The sequence below is a fragment of the Thunnus maccoyii genome, chromosome 7 (genome assembly GCF_910596095.1).
Source record: "Thunnus maccoyii chromosome 7, fThuMac1.1, whole genome shotgun sequence".
NCBI lineage: Eukaryota > Metazoa > Chordata > Actinopteri > Scombriformes > Scombridae > Thunnus > Thunnus maccoyii.
In genome coordinates, this window is record NC_056539.1 from 4,372,660 (window position 1) to 4,392,573 (window position 19,914).

General features: G+C 40.1%; 1 protein-coding gene across 12 annotated transcripts in view; it reads left to right on the forward strand.

Annotated features, from left to right (window-relative positions):
- Positions 1–19,914, forward strand: part of LOC121900143 (inactive N-acetylated-alpha-linked acidic dipeptidase-like protein 2) — a 651,762-nt gene that overhangs the window by 427,481 nt on the left and 204,367 nt on the right. The gene's annotated exons all lie outside the window — the stretch shown is intronic.

The following is a 19,914-nucleotide window of genomic DNA, read 5'->3' on the forward strand; positions in this document are numbered from 1 at the left end:
CAAAAAACATACAGGACACGTAATACAAAATTACACACAATAGCACATCACACACACCCACAATGTCAACTGGAAATGACAAATGTATGCTTGTCAAATTAAAAGCAAGATTATTTGCCTAAATGAGAAGACCATGAGATTAAATGTAGGGTCAGTGGTTAGAGTTAAGTTGATTTTAGCAGACTTTTTGATTTGGTTTTAAAAGTACTAATGGAAATACAATTCTTCATGTCATCAGATAGGGCGCTCCACTGAGTTGTGGCTTTCACAGAGAAAGCTGACTGCCCAAATACAGTGTGACAGAATGATACAGTACAATTTATTATAGAGGATATTCTTGAGGATTTTATAGAGTTCACTGAGAGAAAATACACAAAGTCACATAATAGAGGAGCGGCCAAACCATTTAAAATTTTATAAACAAGGCACAAATTTGAATATAATCTGAAATTCTCAAAGTTCCATAGATTGTATTTCTTCAGTATCCTACAGTAACAATAATGCTTCAGCTTTTTATCCAGAGTTTTTGACATTTATTTATATAAATGGTGATTTTATGGCTGTTTTTCCAGCCTGTCCCCAACATTAAACGCAAAAGGACATATGGGGAAGGATCATAGCTTGCATAAATGTCTTGGCTGCATCCGGAAACAGAAAGTTTCTAATGTGTCTAAAGTTTGCCAAGTTATATTTTCTTAAAATTAAAATTTCGATCCAATATCACGCCAAGATATTCAAAATCAGTGACCATGTTAATCCTTTCACCTTTGATGAGAATATCAGCGTTAGGAGGTTGTACCATAGTTTAAGAAAAAAGCACCCCTTTTGTCTTGTTAACATTCAGGCTAAGACAGGATTGATCAAGCCACTGTGTGACCCTTTCCATCGCAGTTGTTAGCTTGACAGCTGCTAACTCAGCTTTTTTTTGCATGTGTGTATACAACAATGTCATCTGCATACATTTGCAGTTCTATACCATGACATTGTTGTGAAAGATTGATAATATATGGGCTAAATAATAGGGGGCCTAACACTGATCCCTGTGGTACCTCCATTGTGCACTTCATGTTACTGGACAGCGCATCACAAATATGAGTTAGATAAATATGAAGACATCCGTGCCAGTGCTCTAGTTGAAAAGTAAATTTAGAGAGTTTTGAGATTAAAATGTCATGATTGACTGTATCAAATTCTATAGCAAATCTAAAAATATAGCACCAACTACTCCTGCTTTATCAGACAGAAAGTTTATCAGACAGAAAGTTTCTAATGTGTCTAGGATGTGGCTGGGGAGATGGATGCCTGAGCTACTTTGCTTAGCCCCTTGCCAACACATACAGTACTGAGCAAGAAGGAATGGATGGAAGAAACAAAAAGTGATTTTATCTGAGTCTATTTGTGTCAGCATTCTGAGACGATAAAGCCTTCCATTTAGAAGTGATGGCCATGATAGCAGCCTTCATTATATTATCAGCTGTCCTGCTGCAATCTCAAGCTTTGTAGGGATCCCATTCAATCATTCTGACATGCAGTACAAAGGTGTGTCCCTTGTGTCTATAATTACAGTTAAGATGCCTTTCGTTAGTTACGTATCGTAACCCCAGATCCTATGAGTATAGGCGTAGCACTCTAAGAGCTGTCACTCTGCTTGAGCAGTTGTTAAGATTCACAACCCCACAAGTGCAGAGCATAATAAGATACAAAAGTAGGGAGGCACGATATTATTGGCACGTCATCGGTATCAGCCGATAAAAGCTCTAAAATGAATTATCGGCATCGGTCATTTCTGCCAATTATGAGAAGCAGATTTGTTGCCATCTCCTCTGCTGCCTGACTGTGCTTCCCTCCATGGACTTTTTCACCCTGACGGCCCTGGTGCTTCCTTAGGCTCTCAGCTAATGTTAGCCCCGGCTCTCCATGTGGATCCAACCAGAGCACCGAGCCCCGCTTTGTTATTCAGGTTAAAGTGGGAAGAAACAGCGGGTCTGACGGCCACAGTGAGTTGGAACTATCGGCATATCGGATATTGGCAAAAAATCTAATATTGGCATCCCCAATAAGCATAGACTATGCCATGGTCATTCTTCATGCCAAGCCCTGTGTGAAAAAGTCAGAGTGAAAAACTTTACACTCCTTTCACATAACACACCTGCCGCTGCAGAAAAGTGACGATAATTATGCACCGTAACAGTCCCAACACGAGCAGAGCACATGATGAAGGACAGCAGAGATCACTAATCCATGACGATGAGATTAGGTGAACATCTCCTGGCATGTGCGTAAAAAATGCCAAAGCTGACAACATATCACTGGCCGTCAAGCACGTTCAACACTGAATTAGTCAGGGAGGACACGTTGCTCAGATAAAACCGAATAAGGGGCTCAGAGAGGCCCATAATGGTACTGTATAGATGTCCACTACTGCCATTCCAGAAGAGCTGTGGATGAGGACAAAGCCGACATTGAGTTAGCACAGACGCCCTGTGGGGGATCCACCCCAGCTGCACCATAAGCTTGTGTGATAGCGTCACACAGCCAGTGAGCCAAACGCTGTTTTGACAGTAACATACCTTGTGTATGTCCCCTGTGATGGATGAACAGTTGCTGTGTCTGTCTGATATTTGCCATTCCCATTTCATAATGAGACAGAGCGCACACTGGGCAGAGTCAGTCAGATGTTTCCTCTGCTTCACTCCCATGTGGTGGACCCACAACCGCTGGCCTATCACTGGGAGGTGTCTAGCTGCAACAGTGTGTCTCTGCGCCTCGGTAGCTACCATGGCTCCCCCACCAACAGCTGCACCATAGTCGGGAACCATGATGCGCTTGTGCCTAATGGGGCCACCAGAATGGCCGCTAAATTCTCTTCCTGAATGTGCGCTAAGAGGTAAGGAATCAGGGGAACCAGGGGAAACGCTTAAAGAGGAGCTTTGTGTCACAGCCGGTGAGAGAAGGTGTCCACTCTCAGTAGAGGGTTGTGCGCAAGCGAAGTGTTTCAGCACTTCCAGCAACGTGGACAGCTCCAGTCAGTTCATGGGGGGGGGTGTGGCAGCTCTGGCCATATTCCTCCCACCACACGAGACTGACACATTCCTCCCCATCTGAAGAGAGATGCGTCTGTATATACTGAAATTTCCCAGTATGTCAGATCTGACTGTAGTGAGGGAGGAATAGTTATCATGTGTCTCTTGTGCCATATCGGGCAGAGACGGCTGAACCACCTCTTTCCTTTCTCATATGAAGAGGCCCTAGAGGAACCACCACGTGACTGGCATACATCATGCCCAGCAAGCACATCACCAACAGCACCACTGGCCCAGCGTGAAGGCGTCTGCTCGCCACTGCAGCTCCTTGGCGGGCAGGCAAGCACAAAACTGGCAAGCGGCCAGGGAGGTGAGCACCAGTCTGGCGTTTTCAGCAGAGATGCATGACTTGCAGTGGGTGTGGAGATCTGATGGCAGGATGTAGCCAGTGTGGCAGGTGGCACACAGACGGACTGCTTTGGGACACTAGGCCTTCTTCATTCTTCTCTTTCCAACTGCTTCATAACACACTGAAGAAAAATTGGGAGCAGAGCTCATTTCACAACAGTATTATATACTGGAGATGAGGACCTGAGGGGGGCAACTGTTTGGGGCACGGTAGTGTGAAAGAAAATCTTCACAATTGCACATTCACATGGGATTAAACCCAACAGCGACAGCTCTTAGAGGGCAAAGCCAATACAAAATAGCTTAAATTTGAACCAGGCATACAATTTTTATAGAAGATAGATTTTGATTCATTGATATTTTTACAGGCTCACTGCACATTGATCTCACTTGTGTTAATATGCAAGCATTTTGCATTTTCTTTTTTGGATATGAATGTAGAGCACTGAAAGACTCAAATACACAAACCAAACGATAAAACATTGGAAAATGTGTTTGAGCTGTTGTTTTTGTCTCACTCTGCTTTATCTAAAAGGATCACCTTTACCACCTCCTACCTCTGCTAGCATATCAGTCACACTGTATGGTGATTCATTGAGTCATAACCTGGAATCTCGAGAGATGAGAACTCCAGCAACACTTGTAGTATGAAGAACAACTTTAGGGCCCGTATTTATCAACTTCTACAAATGACATGGATTTTATCTTTCACTCAGTCCAAATTGTACATTTAGCAATTTGCTTAGTAGGCCCACTAGTGACAGGACTTTGAGAGAATATTTTGTTACACATTTGATCCCAAAGTCAAGTGTATGGTATCACTTGAGGCAATTTATCAGATGTCACACAGCTTTCTTTCTGGAGCCAATAAAAGCTTATACAACTTTTGTCACATATGGAGTACTCCCCAACACCTGGAAATAGACTTTGATGTGTAGAATCGGCGTACTTCCCCTTTAAACACAGCCACGTAACAGTAATAGCTCTTAACACCTTCAGTCTGAAATGTTTCGGTGTTGAGCTTCAAGAGTCCATATCTGTTGACCCTAAGTGCAGATGAAGAAAGAACAAGAGGAATAAAGGTAAGGAGGCATACAGAGATAACATTTGTCTATATGTTAGAGGCAGTTGTACCTGTCTCCTAGCAGGCTGTAGAATGTTACTCTCATGCCATTATTTTCTGTCTCTCCTAACAGTGTGCAATCTTTAAAAAAAGATTAGCATTCATAAGAACTTTATATGTAGACCTGCTTTCTAACCCTTCTTTTATTACATCCTGTTTTTATTGTAGTTGTATGCCGTCCTTGCTCTTGTTATTTTGTGCTGTTTAATTACTTGAACTATTTTTTTTATTGCTGTTCAGTTTTGATTGTGTTGAAATGTGACTTGGCTATTCAGTGCGCCTTATGGTCAGGTCATCATAAATGAGATGCAGTTCTTTATTAACCTATTGTGAACGAGATGAAAAAAAGAAATGCAGGGACAAGCTTTTACTGTATGCGTCACTGAGACCTTTCCTTCACACAAAAGGAGAATGAATAGATAGAGGTATTAAATAAAACAGATACTTTCTTATAATTGGGGTTTCCTCATTTCTCCTTGCAGGCAAAGAAAGACACTAAAACATGAGGGAATCAGGGCAGGACATTCCAGATCCTCAAGGCAAAAATGGCCATAAAATTCCTGTGAAGAAAATGACACTGTAAAAGCAGTCCTGTTAAAGAGGACAGAGATCAGCAAGAGCAGCCATGTCTATACCAGCAAAGTAATTTCTCTCACATTGAAAGGCAAGCTTGTCTCCTGTTCAGCAACAAATTGAAGCAAAATATCAACAAAAAAAAAGAAGAAGAAAAAGAAATGTATAGCAAGAGAGTTTAAATTCCTTTGCCAACAAGAGATAAATAGATGATAGAAGGTAAGCAAGCATATTTTCCTGTCATTCAAACAGGAGAGTGTTGGGTACAAATATAAAAGAAACAAGCTAGACAAGCACAGAAGGTAGCGGTTAGGGAGGTGAAATAGGTGATGAGGGTTGGTTCAACCTAATTGCCAATTGTCACCTCCCTCTAGTTATATCTTTGCCTCCAACCAATTGCAGAGGAAAGGAATGAAACTATGTTTGTGGTGAGAACAACATTGAAAAATGAAAATGGAAGAAATAGTACCTACAAAAACCTTTCCAAAATGATCCATGAGATTGAGAATGAAAGGCCATTCTTGACCCTGGAAATAGTAGTAGTTTGTCAAAATAAAATTGAGGTTCAAATACCAGCACTGCCAAGTTTAAACAGAGACAGGGTGACCGTCTCCAACCTTTATATAACGACCACCCGTTATCACATGACCAAAACTCCAGAAACCACATGAGGACTGTCAAGGTGCTAACCTGTGCTTTTTTCAAGGAATAGCATTTTTAAGTACAACAAACAGTTTAGACTGTTAATATTTCTATGTTGTTCCATGTTTAGACATTGTTTCAATTGTTTTTACACAGTAATTTAAATTGCTTAATTGATTAACTGCCAGTATGGTTTGTATTGTAGGATGAGATACTTGTATAAAAGCAGGGGAGGCTCCACAGTTCATTTCACTGAGAGTTGAGAGTGCAGCTGCATGTGGTAGTGCTCAATAGCCAAGGTCTTTTTCATTTTCAACATCATTCTCTGCTGAATTGACTTACTGTATTTTGATTTTTTTTTTTTATTTATTTATTTTTTTCATTTTTGTGTATAGTTTTCCCGCAACTCCACACCTTTACCAGCCTGAACTATACTGTTTTTAAGTGGTGGAAAAATCAAATAAACCATACACAGGTGAAGATATTCCTGCTTCCATGTGTCCCTCCTCCACCTCTCTGCCAATACTTAGTGTGAGAACCATGAAGTATGTCCATGACAACTGAGCAAATTCCATCTGCTGATGAAGGCCGTGAGTTGTGGTTGAGGACCTTGGAAAAAGGCTAGAAAGTGGAAGTGGGTTAAGATTATCTTGTCAAAAAGGTACCCAGCACTTTATCATGAGGTGCCTTCCAAAATACATATGGCCATTACACAAATGATTTATATTAGTGTTTTCTGATCTGCCTCCTCTGTGGTGAAGGTTTTGTTAAATGTAAGCAACTGAAACTACTTGGTTATGGTTAGAGAAAGATGGTGATCAAAGTTAAAAGAAACTGATGCTGACTGTTGGTGGAAGACAGGTTATAAGACTGGTGTCCAGTGTTTTAACAGTGCACTACTGCTGTCTTTACGTATGACTTTACATTATTCACACAACCACAAGAGATTGCTCTCCAGAAAAAAAAAAGAAAACAAAAACATTTATCATTTTAGGTTTATGTTTGACCAAATGACCAATGCTGTTGTCTTTCTAGTGAAGATAATCTCCCAATAGTCTCTCAGCTACATTTGTCTAACTCCTGGGTGTGCATTCTAAGTCGATTCAAAACCTCTACATGTGTCTAACAGCTAACAGCTGTGTCTCCATTGTTAATCTGTGTCATTTCTATCTCATAGGTGATATCTTGCAGTTTTTTGTCTGATCCTGTAAGCAAATGCTTCACTAGAGGAGTTGGGGATAGCCTTAGCATATTGACTGTGTGTGTTCAGGTAGTGTGTATATGTGCGTAAGAGAGCAGAGAGATGAGATGGATATAGTATTAAGGGGTAATTCCTGCTTTCGAGAGCATAAATCCCCTTTTATCACAGCATCATCACCACAGACTTCTACCACACTGCCACCTTCTGCTCTTTCACTCTCACATTATGAGTCCGCTGTCTTTCACTTAAGCTTCCACTCAATCACCCCCCCAGCAGTTTGCGGCAAGGGGAATGCAAGGGAGTCGATGTCTCTTGCATGTTTCCCCACTGTACATGTGTCTGTCCACAGTCTGTCCATTTCCATTTATTCCCCAATATATCCAAGCAGCTGGTCACTGACTGGAACACTGCTTTCTGCCGCTCCCCATGTTGCACAGATAACACACACACACACACACACACACAATTCATTACTGTTAGGCACCCATGCTGTCCGAGTGAGTCACACAGACAATCATTGATGCACCCCCAAAAACCACTGGCCGAAGACATGAGCACAATTGATCCTTCAGTGCAGGGGGGCAGATTGTTCATGTGTGTAGCACTTTTGCCTGGTATTGTTTTCAGTTGCAAGTTTTAAGTATCCCATGGTGTTAGTGCTTTAAGAATTTCAGTATTATTGAATTTTAGTGTTTTTTGGTGTCAAACGGTTTGTTGAGTATCTTATATTGACACTTTTTTGGGCACTTATTGGTTTGTAGAATATTTTAGTGTAATACCAGTGTATCTGCTTTGACTGTCTTTTCAGTGGTTTGTGTCTTTTAGTGCTACAAATGAATATTACGTATTATATTTTTTGTGTGTCACATGATCTAAAAAGTGTTGCTGTTTCAGTTCTGGCAGAGGTGCTGTTAGTGTTGGAGTGCACATGAATATGTTAAGAGAGTGTGTGTGTGTGTGTGTGTGTGTGTGTGTGTGTGTGTGTGTGTGTGTGTGCAATTGCGCATGGGTGTTTGTTCCCACTCTCTGACAACAGACATCTGTGAAGACCGAGCTTTATGTACATCCAATGGTTCTGCAAAGTAGGCTTCTTTTTGAAATGTTGCCATTACATCAAATGAGTTGGATAGAGGGAGAGAATGGGTGCATTAGAGGGAGAGAGACAAAAGGGAAGACAAAGAGAGCGAGCGAGAGAGATGTAATCTGTCTCCAATCGATTGGCTGCACCTCTGACCACTCTTGGGATCCCACTATCATTTGTTTCCATCTGTCTGCCTCCTTTCATTTTTTTCTCTCTCTTTTTAATTCCTTTTCTCCTTATTTTTCTCTTTTAATTCCCATTCAATTAAGGCTGGCTGTATTGGCTGGCCATTGGTTAATTGCTCAGGGACCCTCCACAGAGATCACCAGACCTAAACGAGAGACGCGGTCGACCTCACAGTACTTGGAGTGCGGTGTGTGTATGTGTGAATTTGTTCATCTATATCAGTCTTTTGCCTGTGTGCATATTTACACAATGTACACTCTTTCATTTAAAAGACTTCCTAACTTTCATCAGTTTGATGGCATTAACTATTGTGTGTCCTTGTGAAGGGTTAGGTGCAACACACAAGCATATGTATTGTAATCCTGCATACTTATTCCTTTCGCTTGAATTCTTCCAAACATATTTTCAGTAGTCACATACAGTTACTTAAATCAGCCCAATCAGCCAAACAAGTCCAATTGGGCAAGGCAGGGACAGTGAGACAGGGTGTGTCCTCATGATGTGTGCAGCTAAAAGCAACCTCTTAGCAACAATCCTGAAATACACTAGAAACTACTGCTAACATCCTAGCAATAAGCCTTTTTCATAGCTACACTGCTACACTACATCTCCTACACACAGCAACATTTTGACTTGCCAAAGTAGGTGTAGTACAGGTATTACTAATAACAGTGGCTCTGTTCTATTTTAGTAGTTTCCCAGTGAGCCATGACAGTGTGACAGTGAGTCAGTATACACAAACATAGACTGTAAGAAATTATGGACGTAGTCACCATGGCGTCACCCATTGGTTTGTGAACTGCTGTTTTGAAGCGTCGAGTGATTTGACCATCGCCATCTTGGATTTGACCTTCGCCATGTTTGATTTTTGGAGCCAGAAGTGACCATATTTGGACGAGAGGGTGGCGCATGGATGTATAATACATACATGGGGTTAAGCTGACCATAGTGCTAGCTGCTAGCTTGGTTAGCACGGTGCATTTACAATCTATGGTTAACAGTAATAATTCTAATGCTAATGCCAATAGGGGTGTGCCCAAATACAGATACGTGATGAATATTTTTTTCATACAAACATTTTTAAAATTATTTGTTTTTGGGAAGAAAAGAACAACATCTCAAATACCAGCATGCTTGTCGGTTGCATTGCTATCTCAGTCTCTCTCCTCTGCTCCGCTGTTACGTCTATCAGCAGGTCTCAATGAGGGGAGTCACATCTACCTGCTACATGATGTACATTTCCTAATTGGACATCACTCCCGGAGTTGGGGGTGTTCCCCAGAGATAAAGCTGAGCTACTGACACACGCAAAGTGTTCCCAAGGGACTCTCCGTAACCTGTTCCATAATCCTTTCCACAAACTTAGGTTGTAAAAAATAGGCAATAAATAATCGCCTTTGAAGTTCTTCCCTACACGTTGCATGGTGTGCTGTCTCTGTGTTATGGGTGTATAAATAGGTGGACGTCTGTCTGCAATGAGGTGATGAGTAAAGTTTTAGCTCAGTATAGTATAGTATAGTATAGTATTTAGCTCAGGAGACTCAGAGAGACAGTTGAAGACCCGGTGTGGGGACCTCCTTCTTAAGGTAGTTTATTCATGAACGCTTATTGTAACACTTTGATTTTCTAAAATTAAAAGTGTAATAAAAACAAAAACAAGATTTTTAAGCCTCTTTCCAATTTTATTCAAATACAAATGCAAATACAAATAATTTTGCTGCCTCAACAAATACAGATACAAATACAAAAACTGGGCTCTCTTCACATCCCTAAATGCTAATTTTCGCTAGTGAAAAACAGGCCTGAAGCTCTTAAAACAAAATGCACTCACAGGAAAAACTGAACATCCAACTCCTTAGAGGGTCTTTTATCACAACCAAACACCGGACAAGACTTTTTTAGGAGACCAAAATGTTACAGTTTACTTTCATTTACTGAAAACACATAGCATAGTGACATAGCAGCAGCTACGCCTGTACTCTGCAAATCTGGTTACGCCATGGTTACGTTACATAATCAACGTTGTCGCCGTGGTAGCAACTTGTCAATCACAACTTAGCCACGCCCTAAAGCATACGCTGCTTTATCGTCTATTTTACTTTAAATGGGGCCATAATTTACAAAATGAAGTGAGAGGTAGGGTTATTTTCTCATAGACTTCTATACAATCGGACCTCTTTTTGGAATCAGTGGAGTTGCCTCCTGATGGCCATTAGAAAGAATGCAGGTTTAAGGCACTTCCGCATTGGCTTCACTTTTCAGACCGGGAGTTACCCGCTTGTGCACAATACAAGGACACTGAAACTGAGGCAGCTAAATGGAATTCAGCCATCATTCCTTTTATTATTTACACCTGTTCTTACTGTGACCTGTTAAAATGTTTTAGTGGAAATACTGTGCCACCAACAAGCTACCACATAAGAAGCACTTACATCATCTTACCAACTATTTAGCATCCACACTGCACACCAGTTAGCAATAGGTAGCAACACATTAGCTAACACACAGTGGTAGGTAATGTGTAGCCAACCAGCCACCAACCACCTAGCAACAAGAGGTTCCTGGGAAATTCATTCAGTAAGCACACCTAAAATGTGCTCAGAATTGTTGTAGTATATAATGTGTAGTGTTCTTTGTATTCTCAAGGTGAATGAACCATAGTAAATTCTTGCAAATAAATATGTCAGTTTTGTAAACTGAGATCAGATGCCTTTACTCTCCCTACAGACTCTGTTGACTTCCTTCTTCATTTACAGTCTGAAGTTGATAAGTTATTGCATTTTCACACCTGCTTGTATCTCTGTCTCTCTGTATTTCTGCACTCTTACTCTCTTACGTGTCTATTTGTTCATCTGTCTAAATACCTTCTGTTTCCCATATTGTCTGTGTGTCTGTACGCATGTCCACCTCTCTCATCTCTTCAACCCTTTTTCGATTGATTAATTCACTGAACACACCCTGTCCCCATCAGGCCTTAGGGCTTTGGCTCTGACTTTATCTGAGAGGTCTGTCTGTTGACCAGACAATTACCAGGCTAGTCCATCACTACCTCTAAGGCGTGTTGCAAGCCCATGTTTACCCTGGCAAGGTTGTGATTGTACACACACATCTACAGTCAACACATACACACACTTTTTTCTTCCTGCTACATGTTCATGACTTAACACACGTTAACACTTGGAAGCAAAACATTGATTTTTAAATCGTGGGATTTAAAGCATTTTGTAGCAAGCTTCCTTTATTCAGCTTTATACTACATTAGTGTCTGTTGAGTGTGTTGATGAAATGAGTGTAGGGACTGGAGAGTGTGACAGTCATTTTGTCCTCCCTGCACATCATAATTTGATTGATTGGTTCGCCTATAACTATTAATTTTTTATTTGTGGTTGATTATTGTGTTCTGATAGGCCTTACTGATAATAAAATAAGTTGCTCTCAATAAAGTAAGTTTCTCTCTGCCCCTAAAAATCACCCTTCACACAGACTGAGGTGCACTTTAAATATTTGATGGTTAATATATGCTTCTGAGAAATACAGGGATTTGCTCCCATTCAGCCACAAGAGCATTAGTCCAGCCCAGCATCAATGGTATTGGGTGATATTGTGTTGGATGGGGTTAAGGTCAGGGCTCTGTGCAGGTCAGTCAAGTTTTTCCACATCAAAGTAGGGAAACCATTTCCTTACAGAGCTACTGGTCCAGCAAACTGCCGTATGCTGTAACATTAACATTTCCCTTGATAGGAACTAAGGGTCTAACCCAAGCCATGAAAAACTCTAGACCAAAAGTACACATAAATAAGTGTATGTATAAGTGTATATGTGTAATGCTACAGCTGGTGCATTTTAGTTATGTTTTGTGCAAGTGTGCACTCTCTGTCTTTCTCTCACTCACACACACACACTCTCTCACACACACACACACACACACACACACACACACACATACATCCATCGAAAACCAATTAATGCTGTAGAAAACTCATAGCTGAGGAATGTAACTTCAGCAAGTCAACTGTGTCTGAATTCTTCTTCTCTTAATTTTATAACACATGCAATTCTTTCTTTCCCTCTCTCTGTCTCTCTCTCCCACTCAGAACAAATGCTAAAAGTGTAGCAAATTTCCGTGGCAATTACATTGCGAGGCAAAGCAGAACAACTTGAAATGGCTTTATAGAAAGGACTCCCAGGCCCTTTAATTACACTGCTATTGATTGCTGTGTGCAGGTCTCCCACATTCACTTACTGCTTTTTCTTCAACTCTGCATTTAGTACCCTGCAGAGAATGGCACTGAGAGGCCTATGGATTTAGACTCTATGATCATACAGTGCTGCTTGAAAGTTTGAGAGCCCTTTAGAATTTGCTCTGTTTCTGCATGAATATGACCTAAAATGTGATCAGATTTCCATTCAAGTCCGAAAAACTAGATAAAGAGACATCAGTTGAACAAATGACACAAAAACCTTACACTTGTTTGTTTATTTATTGAGGAAAATTATCTAATGTTACATATTTGTGTGTGGCAAAAGTACCTCTAGGATTATCAGTTCCTTTGATGGGTGTTTCAATCATTTGGATGAAAATCAAGTATGAGTCTAGGAGGCCCTGCCTTGTTTAAAGAAGAGAAATCTGGGTCTTCACTATCAAAGTCTGAGCTTCATAACACAGGTTTGTGGAAGTGTGTTATAGCTCAAACAAAGGAGATTTCTGAGGACCTTAGAAGAAGAGTTGTTAATGCTCACCAAGCTGGAAAAGGTTACAAAACCATTTCTAAAGAGTTTGGACTCCACCAGTTGACTGTCAGCCAGATCATGTACAAATTGAAGACATCCAACACCATTGTTACACTCCCCAGGAGTGTTTGAACAACAAAGATCACACTAAGAGCAGGCATATAATACTCCAGGAGGTCACAAAGGACCCCAGGGTAACATCTTGGAAACTAAAGGCCTCTCTTGCAGTGGCTACAGTCAGTGTTCATGAGTCCACCATCAGGAGAACATTGAACATCAATGGTGTGCATGGTAGAGTTGCAAGAAAAAAGCCACTTCTCTCCAAAAAAAGTATTGCTTACGTTGCTGTTGGCTCAAGACCAAGTGGATAAGCCAGAAGGTGATTGAAACAATGTCCTGTGGATGGATGAGACCAAAATCGAACTTTTCAGCTTGAATGAGAAGAATTATGTTTGGTGATGAGCAAACACTGCATTCCAGCCTAAGAACCTGAACCCATCTGTGAAACATGGTGGTGATAGTATCATGGTTTGGGCTGCTTTGCTGCCTCTGAACCAGGACGGCTTGCAATCATTGAAGGAGCTGTGAGTTCTGAGTTGTACCAGCAAATTCTACTGGAAAATGTTAAGGTATCTGTCTGAGAACTGAAGCTCAACAGAAGGTGGGGTCATGCAGTAAGATAACGACCTTAAACACACAAGTCGTTCTACCAAAGAGTGGTTAGAGCAGAAGAAAGATAATGTTTTGGAATGGCCAAGTCAAAGTCCTGACCTTAATCCAATAGAAATGCTGTGGAAGGACCTGAAGCAGGCAGTTCATACAAAGAAGCCCACCAACATCCCTGAGTCGAGACTGTTCTGTAAGGAGGACTGGGCTGAAATTCCTCCAAGCTGATGTGCATGGCTGATGAACAGTAATTGGAAATGTTTGGTTGAAGTTATTGCTGCAAAAGGCAGTCACACCAGTTACTGAAAGAAAGGGTTCACATACTTTTGCCTCACACAAATATGTAAGATTGGATCATTTTCCTAAATAACTAATTGAAAAAGTTTTGTTTTGTTTTTTTGTCTCATTTGTTTAATTGGGTTCACTTTATCTAGTTTTAGGACGTGTGTAGATCACGTTTTAGGTCATATTTATGCAGAAATAGAGAAAATTCTCAAGGGTTCACAAACTTTCAAGCTGCACTGTATATCAGCTCTTTTCATTAAGTGGCACCTGTGGTTCAAATGTATGAATCCATGGGTGATAAAATTGGCTTTCTTTATTGCAAGATGTGATTCATTTCTTGTGGCAACAGGTGGTGTTTCAAAACTTTTACGCCACTGAAATATGAGTAATACGGTATATGTGGTTGTGCTAGAATGTAGATTTGTATGGCAGCAAAACAGTCAGATCCTGTTTCAAGCAATACTTCACAGCTATGCATCAAGTTGAATTAAAAATAAATGTCAATCGCTTTTCTTTACACCCTTAGCACCTTTTCAAATGGGTAATCCAATAATATATGTTTGTTACTACGTCTAAAAATGACCGTCATGCTATCACTAATGTGTCATTGCTTATAGTGCTTTATAATTCACTAAAATGTGTCAGTTATTGTTACAAACAGTGGCTCCTTGTTGATCTTATTACAGCAATAAAAGGGAGACTGTCTCTGCCTTCCATAAAATTCTACCTGCATCCCTCCCGACTATACCTGTATAATATACCGATGTGATGCTGCACTTTCTGCAGCCATAATAAATAGCCAACATTTATCTATTCTAGAGATATGTCTTGGTGCTACATTAAACTGATTTGGATCTACAGCCTGTTGTTTGAAAAACAGTTTTATAAAATGGCCATTCATTGTTTTATAAGGGGAGGGTCAAAGGTGGAGGATTTCTCTGATTGTGTGCTGGGCCAGTTTGGATTATCAAGTAAAAAAAAAAGACTGTCCTCACCAGAAGAAAAACACTGGCCATTTATTCAAACACTTAAAACAACCTATGTTTACAATCACCTGACAAGGGCCTTATGATTGTGTGAATAATTATTTAGCACTACAGGCAGCATGACATTGTTATAATGCCACAAAAAAGTAGGACTTAAGGGTGGTAAAGTGTTACACTTTTACACTGGAGACTATTTTTTTCATATTTTACCACACTCAACAGCACCCCTCAATGATGTGAGCTGTGATTAGAGGTGCAACACACTTAAAACACCCAGAGAAGGAACTGAAACACTGATTTTCAGCCTGCAAGTTACTCTTTAAAGCTGCACTAATCAATAAATCTATATTTATAAAAAAAAAATATGCAACTGTTTGACTACACATTTGCCATGTGTTTACAGCCTCTGCTTCCAAGAGGCCAAAAATAAATTTAGAAAAACCCTCTGCTTTAACTATTTCAGAAAATGATCACATGAATCACTTTTGTCACCATCATATGGGTCATTTTGGAAGGCCATCATGAATGGACTATTTTGCTGTTCAGGTTTGGAGGATTTGTTGAAAAAAGTTATTTTTTTCAGTGTCATGGGTGATGTCCCTTAGAGCAGACAGAGGTTAAGTATCTTGATCAAAGACAAAGACTGAATGGACATTGGGGGGGGGGACCTGTGTTCCTGAGAGACGACCTCTCTAATCACCACCACTGTGCTGCTTACAAGGGAAATCATGAAATGTGAAACACAGCAGCAAAGCACTGTTTAATAAATCACAATACCTCTGATACATTCATTGAAATTACAACATTGATTCCACTGACATCTACTGTTTGACTGTTATTATTTTAACAGCAGCAGGTAGAAAATCATGCAAAAGCATACTGAGAGGGGCTACAGAAATAGCTGCTTATACATTTCATTTAGCTCATGAAAATCAGACACACAGTCCCTTTAAATATTTTCATCAACTCTCAAAAACTTAACTCAGAGTCACCTCTTACCTGTAGAGGCAGGCCTATCTGTAAACCCATTCATCATGAGGGAAATTACTCTATGACAAATCTCTCTCGCTCCTCTCTGCCTACGTCTGCAGATTGAATACACAAACCGGCCACATGTTCCATCCCTGCTCTTTAGCCAAAGTCATTTGTGCCAGTGTCAAAAGTGATAAATGGGTTATGCGGCGCCTATGAGAGAAAGCAGTGAATTTTTATAATGTATTAAACAGGAGCGAGAGGGCGAGCAGGCAGGCAGGCAGGCAGGGAGGATGGGAGCAGAGCTAGGAAAGTGGGCTGTCATGTTGTAGTGCTGTGCTGTAGGCAGGGGACCTCTGTCACACACAGTTTGAGCCCCTCCTTCACATCTTTACTGGTACCTCGTCTGTATTTCCCTCAGATATCCAGCCATCAGCCCCCCTAGAGTTTGCAGCCGTCCAGCAAGGCAGCAGAGCTGACAGACACAATATCCAGTAACTGCTCTGTCAAATGCTTCTTATGAGTGTGGCCTTGTTTTGCTAACTTTGTTAGAGCCAGTTGGAATTTCAGACCTTCACATGAGGAAATTGTGTCAATGTGAGGATGTTTTGGTTGTTAGTCATTTCTTTATAGAGTTCATTCAAGAGCAGGATGAGAACATAGTTTACATTCAAGGTTTCTCACCAGAATGCATTGTGGACCTTGAGGGCTCAGAAATGTGTTGAATGTATTTTCTTCTTCATAAATTTTTTTTTTTTTTTTTTTTTTTTCTGGAATTTTTTGAGACTGTGGTCAAGTACAATAGTGAAAGTGAGGGAAGTCACATGCTGTAGCCTGCATACAATACACATTTGCTGTCAAAAGGAATGTGTATGAATCACATGGTGGTCAAAAACGATACAAGGTTTGTTTGCTTGGACAGCTTTTCTTAGAAATTATACTATAGTTATAGTTTTTCCTCAAACATTAGGTGACCTTGGAAAAAAATGCAGTTGCTTTGTGCAGAATGCAGTGTAAGAAATGAATGTTTCTCTTCCCATTGAAAAGCTTAGGGTTGGGGTTAGGGAAGCAGCTGTGCTCTGGTCTTTTTTTTTTTTTTCTTTTTCTTAAGAAAACTGGAGGCTAACCCAACGTATGTTATGCAGACCAACCAGTTAGTCCTTATTCTTTAAGTCTTGTGAAAGTGAAACATAGTGTTTCCAGTCATGCATAAATCTCAACTTCTTTGTCTGATTCTGGTGATTTAAGCTGGAAGTGGAAGCTTGCAGTGGAAGAGACAGTCTCAAACTAGGCTAGTGCTTTCCATGACAAACCATCTATGGTATTGTTATCTTAAAAATATCAGTAAGTCTTTTTTTTTTTTTTTTTTTTTAACTAATTCCCTATTATCATAATCTCATCATTTGTTGTAGATTTTAAGAGTTTTATTCTACTGGCTGTGTTGTGTAAACCAAATGGTAGCCAGGGTTTACCATATGCCGAAATCTTCTGAATCAAATGAACATCATTATTTTTGGACAAAGACAACAACCATTATACAAAATTTAAAAAAAAATGTATAAAATGAAACATGAAGCTCTGTGAGTTAGAAACTGTAAGCAGAGGTCATGTGTGAGTGTGAGAATGGATGCACAGGGAGGAGGAGAGAGACCTCACTAAGTTGTTCTTTCAAGTAGTTCTAAGTAACATGATTATTATTCAGAGCCACCCCTCACAACCTCTGTTCTCTAATTGGGTAAGAGTGATGCAGAGAAATCCCACAACCACACACACACACACACACACCACACACATACATTAGTGGGTACAGTTTGATCAGAACAGACAGGCACACAAATGGAGCTGGTGATTATTTTAATGTCACTCTAACTGGCTAACCCCATTAGCTGCTTAGCACTTACACTGCAGCTACTTTTTTCTTGTAAAGTTGTTGCTAACTTGCCACATTAATTTTCACTTCTCTTCATTTCTATCTCAAGATAACATAGTGGATAACAGAATGACAGCAACACCTTACAAAACAGTCCTGTCCAATACAACAAAACTAGCCTATAAAAGGACCACAAAGTTGACCTTCTCACTAAAATAACACCAAAAAACAGTATAAGCTTTAGGATTCATTGCAGGGCTGTTCTACTTGAATGCATTAGACTGTACATGTGTTGCTGTTATTTGCAACAACTTTCTGAAAGTTAGACAAACAGTTCTATCTAATGGATCCCCTGACTTTTCATCTACTTACTACTGCATCACTGTCATTGGAATAAAATAAATGTTGAAAAAATTAAATTGAAGCAAAGCATGTGTGCCCGGCACTTATGAAGAGTGGTTTCCTCTTAGAAATGAGCTTATGCATGCATGTCTGTGTGTATGTGTGTGTGTGTGTGTGTGTGTGTGTGTGTGTGCGTGTGTGTGAGAAGAGCTCTCAATCAAGTCTCATCCACTTGACATACTCCAATTATTCCTTGAGAGATAGAACAGAAGAGACAGAAGATTTGACAGAATGGAAGTGTGTGTGTGTGTGTGTGAGAGTGAGAGAGAGTTTTTACTTGTACATGTACTTTCCTGTTTGATTGTGTTGGCTCATCTAGTCGATCAGTTTGCAGCATCAATCCTAACATGACAACATAGAGCAAAATCTATATTGAAATCATTTTGGACAAAACATATTTCCTCTTCTATACTTTTTCTTTCCTTTGTCTTTCTTAAAAATTCCATTCATTTTCAACTTAATTTAGCAAATAGGTTTTGTAGGAAAAGTCATGCCAACAAGATTTTTTAATCAACATAACAAAGAAACATTTATATTAAATATTAAACGCATCTGCTGGATGTATCTGCAGAATGTGCTTCAAAGAAATAATAATAATATTGAAGCAGTCATTCTTATGACTAATCTGTGTAGGAACAGAGTGTCAGGGTTAACATATGCTTGGCAAAAAAATATTTAATAGTTTATTGTTCAAAGTGTCTGGTAGAGTGGATAATTCTGTTAATGCTGCCTAAAACTGGCCTACTGATTATTCTGGCAGATTGTTTTATTTTTCCTGTCTGCCTCTGAAGCGGATGTTTCTAACATGAGCAATCACACATCATGGATGACTTTGAAATTGCTCACCACCACTTTTTTGATTTCAGTTTGTTTATTTCCCAGTTCTGGTATGCTTCAATATATGCAGCAGCTTGGTAACTTGTAAACTTTATTTCCCCAACAGCATGTTTGACAGAGCCGGCGAGCCATGCTGTTTCTCATTTACATCCTCTCTCTGGGCGTTTACTAATACAATGCGTGTTCATTATACTGCTGTCTTATCACAATGGGGACAAACTCAGACTGTGTGTCATTCAGCATCTCGCATTACAATGTAAATTATATAACAGGTAGTTCCAACCAAGCAATCTGATTGGTCAACTAAACATTTAGAACACGCTCAAATCAGCATGACAGCACACCTAGCCGTGCTCAAATGAAAAAAGCCTCATCACTAAAAATATTACTCCGCCATTCATTAGAACTACAGACCATGACGTCGTGCTAAAAACAGTCACTTTTGGGTAGACGACTGGTGGTTGATTTGACTTGTGGAGATATGTGAACTTGGAAAACTTGTTTTTTCTGTTGTCATGTTCAGCCATAACTGAAACATTTGAATATACACAGTTAAACACGGCAGTCCGACCTATCTGACATTTCTGCTGGGGTTTCTGTATGTAATGTGTTGCTTTGCTAGTTGCTTTTGTTTTGGTTTGTTTTGTGGGGATCTGCGGTGAAAATCCGGAGCAGAGTTTTGAGTTGTCTTACTTTTACGTGAAACTGGATTGAACTGAACTGGTTTACCGAGTGGACTGAACTCTGAGACTGTGGGATGAGTTACACACGCACACAGTTACACACACACAAAACCCAAACCCTTCTTCACTCTTCGTCGTTACCTGACACCCCCATACACAGCAAAACTTAACCATTTTCCCTTCATTGAGAGTATATCTCTACTTCCACTCCAGCACCCTCCATCAGCTGTGCTGGTGCTACAGCG